This window comes from Protomyctophum parallelum (assembly GCF_964188405.1).
Source record: "Protomyctophum parallelum genome assembly, chromosome: 14".
Taxonomy (NCBI): domain Eukaryota; kingdom Metazoa; phylum Chordata; class Actinopteri; order Myctophiformes; family Myctophidae; genus Protomyctophum; species Protomyctophum parallelum.
In genome coordinates this window covers 33770679-33781108 of record NC_139709.1, presented here as the reverse complement: position 1 = coordinate 33781108, position 10430 = coordinate 33770679, and the positions used below count along the sequence as shown (strand labels likewise).

General features: G+C 41.0%; 1 protein-coding gene across 1 annotated transcript in view; it reads left to right on the top strand.

Annotated features, from left to right (window-relative positions):
* The first annotated feature begins 9406 nt into the window (after positions 1–9406).
* The window catches only part of LOC310870272 (T-cell acute lymphocytic leukemia protein 1-like), a 7437-nt gene continuing 6413 nt past the window's right edge, over positions 9407–10430 (top strand). Inside the window, exon 1 of the mRNA XM_083781431.1 lies at positions 9407–9531. The gene's annotated coding sequence lies outside the window, so the exon portion shown is untranslated. The remainder of the gene's footprint in view (positions 9532–10430) is intronic.

Genomic DNA, 10430 nt, shown 5'->3' with positions numbered 1-10430 from the left:
AAAGTTGGCCGATGGTCAAGGCTCCAAGAACAGTTCAAAGTCCAGGAATGCAGGGTTTTTTCCCCTCTACAAACACATGATAAATAGCAGTGCAGCATATATACACAGTGGGCCACGGCAGACAATGACAATAACACGAATAAGGTTGGCCAAAAATAACTTCAAAATCTGAAACAACAAAATAAACACAACAAACTAAGAACTTGAGAAACTGTTTAAACAGGCTAAACCTTACACCTGAAGGCCCTGGCAGCTCTCTGTACCAATCTGCTCCAAGTCAAAACTGAGCCTCCTCACCTGAAGCCTCCCTTTTATAACGGGTGAGCCACACCCAGAACACAGATTAGCAGTTTACTGTCAATTAACTAATCGCCATATATCTAATATCCTATAAACAGCAATACCATTATACCAAAAGGTTGAACACATATACTGTAGGTACATCATATTTTAGACTTTAGATAGCAATAATATACCAAATACACTTTAAAATAATATTGCAAACAGCTACACCCAAACAGACACTTTTTGGTGTCGGCCGGCATGATGATCATCAAATTAGGAAGCAGCTGTAAATTGTGTGCAATGTCTCTACTATTGTCTATAGGGCACGGGCTGCCCGTGACACAAATACTTAATCAATTAATTAAAAAAGTAAATTAACAGACGTGGGAACCCCTTTTGGTGTTTAGCATTATGTTACGCTTTAGCTATTGAAAAATAGTAGATCTACAAGCTCATAGCGTGCCACCGAGTGGCGCGCTACGAGCTTGTAGGTCTGCTATTTTTGAAAAAAATCGAAGAACGACTGACACAGTAGCTTTTTCAGAAAACTGTCAGGATGTATACAGAAGACATTTTTAAGAATCTGATCTCAGGTCAAAATGGGTTTAAAACCTCACTTCTAGGCCCAGGCCGTAGCGTAACGGTCTGGGCACCGGACTGGTAATCCAGTCGCAGTGTGCCGCGGGTTCGACTCCCGGACCCGACACGGCCTTTACTGCATGTCATCCCCCCATCTCTCTCCCGTTTCCTGTCAGCCTACTGTCTGTCCCTTCAAAAATCAATAAAAGGCGTAAGCCGCAAAAAAATAAAAAAATAAAAAAACTCACTTCTATACAGAAAGCTATTGGCGGAGCGAGACGGCCGGCCCAAGCTGTCCCTCCGTCGCTTCCTGTCGTCCATCGGCCTGAACGGCGCCGTGGGCAGGCTGGTGAAGAGCGCTCGCTCCAGCAGCATGGAGCAGCTGAGCATCCCCATGGCCCCTCCCCATCGCGCCAGCTCGACCAGTCCGACGCGCAGGCCACCGGACCCAAACATCCGGAGGAGACCCTCGCTGCAGACCATGCACACGACGGTCAGTGGTGGAAAGTGTTTTGTGTACTTACGTACAATTTGGAGGCATTTGTACTTTGTACATTGTACTTTGTACTTAAGTACAATTTGTAGGTATTTGTACTTTACTTGAATATTTCCCATTTCCAAATACTTTTACTCCTACTCCACTACATCTCGGATCCAAATATTGTACTTTTAATTGAAAACGTTAGTTACTATCGTTACTTTTTTAATTTTTATATATTTTTTAAATAATATCTTTAGATGAAAGGCACAGGTACAGGCATACAAAGATAATGCACATAAAACATAATTCAAATTCTTTGACAACTACAATCAGTGGCTTGCCCCTTGCCTCATTTTTTTAAATCCTACCCCAAACACCCAACACCAACCACCATTGACAAATATAGTAATGATTATAACAATTAAATACAACATAAAGCTAGATTCTTTTTAAATTAACAACAAAATGTAAATAATAAATAAAAATGTACTTTGTTACTTGCCAAAACTTTTACTCGAGTACAGTTTCACTTTTTACTTGCAACAGAGTATTTCTATATTGCAGTATTGATACTTTTACTTCAATAAAACACTGTGTTGTTTCCACCACTGCACACGGTGAGAGATCAGTGAAATATGATGTTCTCTGGTGGAGCATTCTTGTTACTTGAATACCTCCCTCGCATTTAAAGGAAAGAAAATGTCATTTTACATGTTGTGATATTTTTGCCACAATAAATCTAACTCTTGTGTCAACTGTGATGACAAATGAACAATTACCGAATTATATAGACATTGTTCCGTTTTCCATCCCTCTTGTAGTCTATCTTTATGTCACCTTGGCAACTCCAGCGGTGCTATGCAACAGACGTAAACCACTATCCCATCCTGCCAATCAGAGTTAGAATATTGCACGTGGTATCAAATATAATCCTTAGATTTGGAACGGGTGGACTTGAGGTTTTGATGAATGGGGGAATTCTGCCAAAAAACTGCTGCAATACCTGTTATCTGCCACTAGGTGTTCCCTGTGGCCAAGCTGCACCCGCTGCGCAAAGCCTCTTCTGTTCAGAGTCTTGAGAGAAGAACAGAGCGTTCAACCATTCTGGGAGAAGTGCAACTACCATATGGTCTGGCACCCAGGTGTGTGTGTGTGTGTGTGTGTGTGTGTGTGTGAGAGAGAGATGGTGTTTATGTTTAGTACAGCTTTGGCTATTAGCCTACTAGGCTACTGCCAGGGGATGAGGATTTAATTATTCATACTCTGAGTCTACAACATAGGCCTATAAGTGAAGTGAGAGAGAGTGAGTGAGAGCTGCCACTCTCTCTATTTTGTTTGTTTAAAGTGCTCTAAACAAAGATTCAAAAAGTCCCTAGACTTGGCTGTCATATGACGTCATTTCAAAAGCCAGAGGATGGAGCGCCCTAAAAAATGAGGCGTGCGTGTATGTATGTATACTATGTATGTATGTGTATGTATATATATATCGAAGGTAACCACGGTTATGTGAGCGATTGGATCGCTCCAATATAGCGCTACATACATGTAAATATATACGGTGTGTGTATATATACACACACACACACTTAATATATGCAGTGCTAATCTGGTCCTCAGAATAATGAAGTGACATCCATCCATCATGTCCACAGCCCAGAGAGTCCTCAGACGGACGAGGCGGTGATTCCGTCCAGAGTGGTGCGTCCTGTAGGCAGGGTGAGCCAGGCGTTCCCTGACGGAACCCTGCTGTTGGAGCTCACCAGACCTCCCAACGGACCCTTTGGCTTCGTCATTTCACGGGGCAAAGGTCGATCAGACGTCGGCAAGACCGGTAAGAGAATAATGTGCATTAGGCCGGTTCAGTTCAGAACCAGGTTTTAGTCCATGAGTCATCCATCCATCTTCAAACGCTTATACGTATAATCTGGTCGCGGGTGCAACAGCTCGTTCCAGACTTCCCTCTCCAGGCGTCTCCCTAGGGAGACGCCCGAGAGGCATCCCAACCAAACGCCCGTTCCAGGCGAAGAAGCAGCGACTCTACTCCACTCCAGTCCGAGTCTCTCTCGTGTGACTGAACTTCTTTCGGTCATGACCCACACTTCATGACCTATAGGTGAGAGTAGGAATGAAGATTGCTCTGTAGACAGAGAGCTTTGCCTTCTGGCTCAACTCTCTTTTCGTCACAACAGTGCGGTACAGCGACTGCAATACCACCCCTGCCGCTCCGATTCTCCGGCTGATCTCCTTCTCCGTCCTCCCCTCACTTGTGAACAAGACCCCGAGATACTTTAACTCCTTCACCTGGGGTAATGCCTCATTCCCTACCCGGACTGCACAATCCACCGGTTTCTTGCTGAGAACCATGGCCTCAGATTAGGAGACGCTGTATAGTCTGATGCGAACTGGTCCAGTGAAGGTCTTGGACCGATGGTGCCACCAGGACCACATCATCTGCAAAAAGCAGTGATGCAACCCTTAGCTCACCAAGCCGAATACCCTCAATGGTCTGAAAAAAATCAGTATATCAAGTACCACTTTGTGATGTCACTGAGATGTACTTCATAATGTTACTGATTTTGGAGGGACTTTCTTTTTTTTAATTATTTCCACACAACAACTCTAAGATATATTATAGTAAAATGTTGAAAATGAGTGGTATTCCCTTTTAAGTGGTTTGTTAGCTGTTTAATTATTAAACAGCTAAGTTAATTATTTTGTTTTGGATTGGCTTATACATTTGCAGCATAAATCCCATCAGGGGTAAATAGAAAACATGTCAGACAGAGAACAGACAGAGAGAACTATTGTGCCGCCCATCCATCGCACGAGACTCGGGGTTCTTCTTTACTGCTGTTTATTATTAACACCACTGTGCTGTAAAACACTGTAGAACTGACATTCAAAACAAGACAACAAACAAAACAATTAACTTATAGTTACATCCACAATAATACATGACTTTTACAATAATATTCACAAACAAATACAATACTGACCACTTTGCCTGCTTGCACATGAATGGGCTGGGGGTCGACTTGGAACCTTCAGTCTTTCTTGAAAAACCCTTTTGTTTTCTCTTCTTTTCTCTATTTTACTTTACTTAATTTCTTATACTTAACTTAACTTTCTTCTGCTTTACATTTTACAGTTCACTTCACTTCTCTTAGTTTACTTTACTTCTTCTGGTCTACTTTGCTTTCTTCCTTCCAACTGCTTTCTTCCTTCTGCACAGAGCGCTCTCTCAGTGATCTGCACAGTGCACTCTCCTTCAATGTAATAAGACTTCTGCCCTCTCTCACTCACAAACAGGTGTAACCAACAAGCTTAATTATCAGAACACAGATGCAACCAAGACACATAATTGAGAACCCTCAACACATAGAACACACTGAGAGCGCCCCCAAAAGGACACATACAGAAACATGAAAACCTTGACATGGCTGCAGTAACAACTATACTTTGGATGTGCAAAGAAAGGCTCCAGCTCATGCTATACATGCAGTACCACACACTATAGCTATATTTTAGCTCATACAATTAATTAATTTAAATAATAATAATGTTGACAAACTAAGCTATAAGAATCTCATTTGGGAATGCATAAAACTCTAAATATCTGAGATATTGGTTTTTTATCTGATAGATATCGGTAGAGCAGGTCACCCATTTGCTGTCTCACAGGGATGATGATGATGATGATGATGATGTAAAATATAATAATGTATTTGTTATGTTCTATCTTTTATCTCATGCCACCATCTTCTGTTGTTGTTGTCGTCCACAATCTCCCCCCCTCTTCCATTCATCCCCGGTTTTCCCTTCCTTTCTCCTGCCCCCTCCACTCTGTCTGTCTCTCTATCTTTCACTCGCTCTCGCTCTCTCGCTCTCGCACTCACACACACACACACACACACACACACACACACACACACACGCACACGCACACACACGTACACACGCACACACACACTGCAGGTGTGTATGTGGAGAAGGTGGGGGATGGTGCCGGCGAGGGTCTCTACGTGGGCCTGCTTGGTGTGGGGGATGAGATCCTGGAGGTGAACGGAGAGGCAGTAGCTGGCTTCAGTCTGGAGCAGGTGACCCGACTCCTGACCAGAGACAGCACCGCATTCATACGCATCACGCCCTCCCGCCGCAATCAGCGCTGACTGGACGCATCTGGGACGTTTCTGGGAACCATTGAACTTTATTGTATAACCTATACTGCAATATATATAATACACTATATACAGCTGATGTATACATCAGCTGTATTTTAGAATGGAGCTGTATTTTGTAATTCCCATGTGTTTATTTGACGTATATAGAGTCTCCCTTTGGTCTTTTTTTTTTTTTTACATTCTTTGGGTTAAAGGACAACTTCACCACTTTTCAACCTACCTTCATATAATTGGTCCTCACTAATGTTCATGATAAAATGCCACATTTTTTGAGGGGCACTATAGAACCTCCTATGCCCAGCGTTGTGTTTGTGTGAATCATATCATTGATGATTTGATTGGCTGATCACCCCATAGCGATGATTTGATTGGCTGATCACCCCAGCGATGATTTGATTGGCAGTGATCACCCCATAGCGATGATTTGATTGGCTGGGCAGGATAAGAAAAGTGAAGATGGAAAAGTGAGGACGCAAATTGTGACTGGCCGGAATGAGATGATGTAAGAGCGCCTCTCACTTCACATGAGTGTGATTTTTTTCCTACTCTGCCCGTGTCTCATGGGAGGGCAGCTGTGGACATGAAATCCGTTTATCAGTTACATAATCGATGGGGAATCCCGAATCTAAGATAATAGTAACTGCAGGCTTTCAATTCCTGAAAAGTTGCAATGCGAAAAGGAAGCCATCGTTCTCACGATAATAAAAATCGAAATATACATATTTTTTTATCTTTTTTATCATATTTTTTTTCCTACCTGAGTAGGGAAAAAGGTGGAATTTTATCATGAATATTAGTGAGGACCAATTACATGAAGATACATTTAAAAGTGGTGAAGTGGTCCTTTAAATGAACACAAAGGTTTCTATGGTTTAATCTGTAAATGTCATTGCCCACTTTATAGCAGAGAGAGATATTTGTGAAGCTTGTATGGTGAAATGTAAGCAAAGAAATATTTAGAAGGTACAATAGCCTACAAGCAAACTAATTTGTCAACATAGCACTGTGGCTTGCTATACTCAAGTCTTTTTTTCCTTCAAAAAACAGGATTTACCTATACTTGTGTGGTAGCCTATAGCCCTATACTATATTTGGAGTGGAAAAATCGGCAGGATAAAAAAATTAAAAAGTCACTGATTTGGTTGAGCATTGCTATGTAGCCTAATTATACATCATTAATAGGCCTGTTGCAAGTTCCAGGGTTGTAACTTGTAACCGCAAGGTTGCAACAGATGTGTTGCGAGACAGACAGACACAGATAGCCTATAGAAAATGTAATTTCCTCACAGATTTGCCATTTGGAACCTAAGATCGAGTCTTAGCAACTTACTGAAATCAAAATATCACAACGATATTAGCATTTCCAACTAAATGAAACGAAACTTCTTGAAATGTATTTCTTTATAATTTCTGTGACTATCCACCGGGGGGTGCTGCAGCACCGAACTGGGACCATACTGTACTGTAAGACAGTGTCTGTAAACAAAATATCTGATGTAGGCTACACTTGACTACACTCAACACTAGACATTATGCAACGCAACCCTATAGGTTATTTTGGATTTAAATGGATGTTATGTGACATGACAACAGGGCTGACTTATACTCAAGTCAAAGTAGTCCTTTTTAAATCGCCGATCCTTTTATAACATGCTCAAACTTCTCCTTGAACTATAGGCTACACAGCTGATACCTGTTTGCCCTTTATAAGAGGATTCACAGTCAAGCAACAAATACATTAAATGTTGTTGTTGTTGGTTATATGAAATAGATATATAAGTAATATAATTACAATATAAAAAGAAAGAAAGAAAAATAACTGCTGTGAGAAAGATCTCAGATGTTGGGCTTCAGTAATAATTCAATTGTCTGATTATTATTATTATTCTTTGGTGTATAGTCTCCCAACCTGGCAAATATGTATAGCCTAATCACACCAAAAATATGTAAATTAACAGAAAGTGCTATAATGTTGGTCAAACATGGCTATAGTATATATAGGCCATGAAGCATGTTGTGCTGATCCAGGTCAAATAATCATCTTCACATGACAAAAACATGATTGATCCTATGAAGTTCTGCATGAAATGATGGCCTTCATTGGCTTGCAATCTCAAATTATATCTAATTTATATTCTGCCTTGGGGCAAACAATTTGATATTATTCCATCAGAGATTGTAAACAATTAGGCAATAAAGAAAAAATATATATTTTGTTAAAAGTTTTATTCTTCAATAAAAGAAACATGTATGAAAATATATATATTTCTGTGATATGGGGATTTATTTATTTTTTATTTTATGTCTCTCTTGGCATGCACGTTCATTTGACAATGTAAAACCTGTTATAAGGTGGTTCGTTAACTTCGTTATCTGTGTTGAACACCCACGGGATACAGGATGGTGGTCGTGACTCTATTTCAGCCTGGTCTTCAGCAGTTGTTTGAGGTGTTAGTTACACTATATAATTAATAATAACATACAAATCTATTGCCCTCCCCCCCCCCCAAAAAAAGATGGAATTCCCCCTGTGTTATACGTTATCCTTCCACAGCTGGAACTCATTAGCCATAATAATTCCCCACCGCTGCGTCTAATAGCCTGTTTTAGATTAATTAAGATTTCGCGAGGCAAAAAACTATAGACATTTTGTCACTTTGGATTATTTTATCATTCACAGACACACGTCGTGTATTAGCCTAGGCATTTCAATGGATTTGTGCAGCGTAAACAAATTAGGCTAGTTGTTGAAAAATCATTAGCCTGTGATGAGGAGGAGGATGGATGGAGGACATATTCCATTCCGTGTGTCCTCAATGTGACGGCGCGTCACCGTTGATCCCACCGTTACTTCTATCTGATGGAGCAGGTTTTATCTCTCTCCGCCATGTCACCCCCAGGGACCCCCGCGAGGCCGCGACTGACAACGTATATAGGCAACACCCAATACAAACAATTAAAGGGGATATCCCAATTCTATTGTTATTTTCTTCTTTTCATTTATCTATATTAAATGCCCGATCATCAACAAGACATAAATGGTGATAGAAATGCAATTGTCATAATTAGCTTTGACATTGCAAAGACTATAGACGAATAATATATATGAATTAATCCATTATCAATATTATTATATTCTCTTATCGATTAGACTGAAGCTTATAGCCTTTATATATTGGCAAATTGGCCATGATCTTATATTTCGGGGTAAATGGGATTAGAGGGAGCACCTTGTTCATAAATGGGCCCAAAAGCCTAACCTTTTTTGCTATTTGCTATATTGTTTTATGTTCCCCTCCCAAAGGCTCCCATCAAACATGAAAACACCTCCACTTTCTTCTCGCGGTAGAGGCTAGCCTACCTCGCGACGTTGGACCGTCCACCGGCCAGTTCCAACGCCGTTTGCTTCCGTATCGTTTTTATGCTTTGCCCTCCACGAGCCCATATAGGCCCATAACGACAGCCAAATAATAATGAATCATTTCATAAATAATGGGTTTAGGGGCTTATCGGGAATGAAGAGGCCGCCGCCGCGCGCTTATCTCGCCCGGCCACATTGCGGCCTGTGTTCCGCTCCCTCCATACTGAGCAGTATGGGAGAGCGACAGAGAGAGAGAGAGAGAGAGAGAGAGAGAGAGAGAGAGAGAGAGCCGCCTGGATGCAACGAGGAATAACTCAAAACCTCACTTCCATGCAGTTGCACGCACGCGCGCACACAAACACAACACTACACACACACACACACACACACACACACACACACACACACACACACACACACACACACACACACACACACACACACACACACACACACACACACACACACACACACACACACACACGCACGCACACACGCACGCACACACGCACGCACGCACACATGCGCGCGCGCACACACAGCTCCAGAACTGGCACTGAAAGAGGGGGGGGGACTCAGACATGGATGACCCACTCACAAAATGGCTCCACTTACACAGTAACATCAACAACACGGCGTGAACGGTGAGTGCAGAACACTATTTATTTTCCCCCGTCGAGTCTTTTTTTTTTTGGGGGGGGGGGGGGTATGTCGCTTATTATACATACCATTATGGGTTATAGGGTTATATGTGTGAAGAATATTTATTTTATTTGTTTTGCTATTTGGATTCGTGGATAAGAATGTGGGCTATAACGGATGCAAGGCCTATTGGAGAATTCCCAGAATTTCGTCATTTGACATAGGCTATATGACTATTTTGTCGTTTTATATTATTTAATTATAATATTATAGGGACTGCTTAACATTATTCATCGTCTATAATAGCCTCATTCGGGTTCATTATGTGATGTTATGGGAACCATGGGCAGAATATTGGATCTACATTTTATGTTGGACTGCAACACGAACCAGTCCATTATGGCCTATAGGCCACGATGAAATTAAAATAAACACATATCCAGCCTGCATTTGCATCCATGCACGAACGCGCATCTCATGTTATTATTTTATAGCTTTCAATTATTGTTGATTGATTATGTGGCGCTTAAACATGAAAGCGAAAGGTCGAAGCGCAGAAATACAGCAGTCTACACAAGCACGGAATTCTGGCGATAATTTCACCATGAATAGATAGCCTTTATGTTTTGAATTGTAGTATACTGTATAAAGGCTTAATTTGACAGTTAACCTGTATAGGTATATTCTTAATCTTTACAACTGAATCCCAGATTGAATACAACCTGTTTTAATTTCGGTATAGATGTGGATTCATAAAAAGAAAATATAGTGACGTGAAACCGCATGCGTAAATCTGGGCTTATTTGGATGAATAAATAAACACCAACTTAAAATGTATATGGCAATCTTAACATTTTAAAATGTTATTTCAGTTCAATAGCCTATAGTATTATTAAGCTAA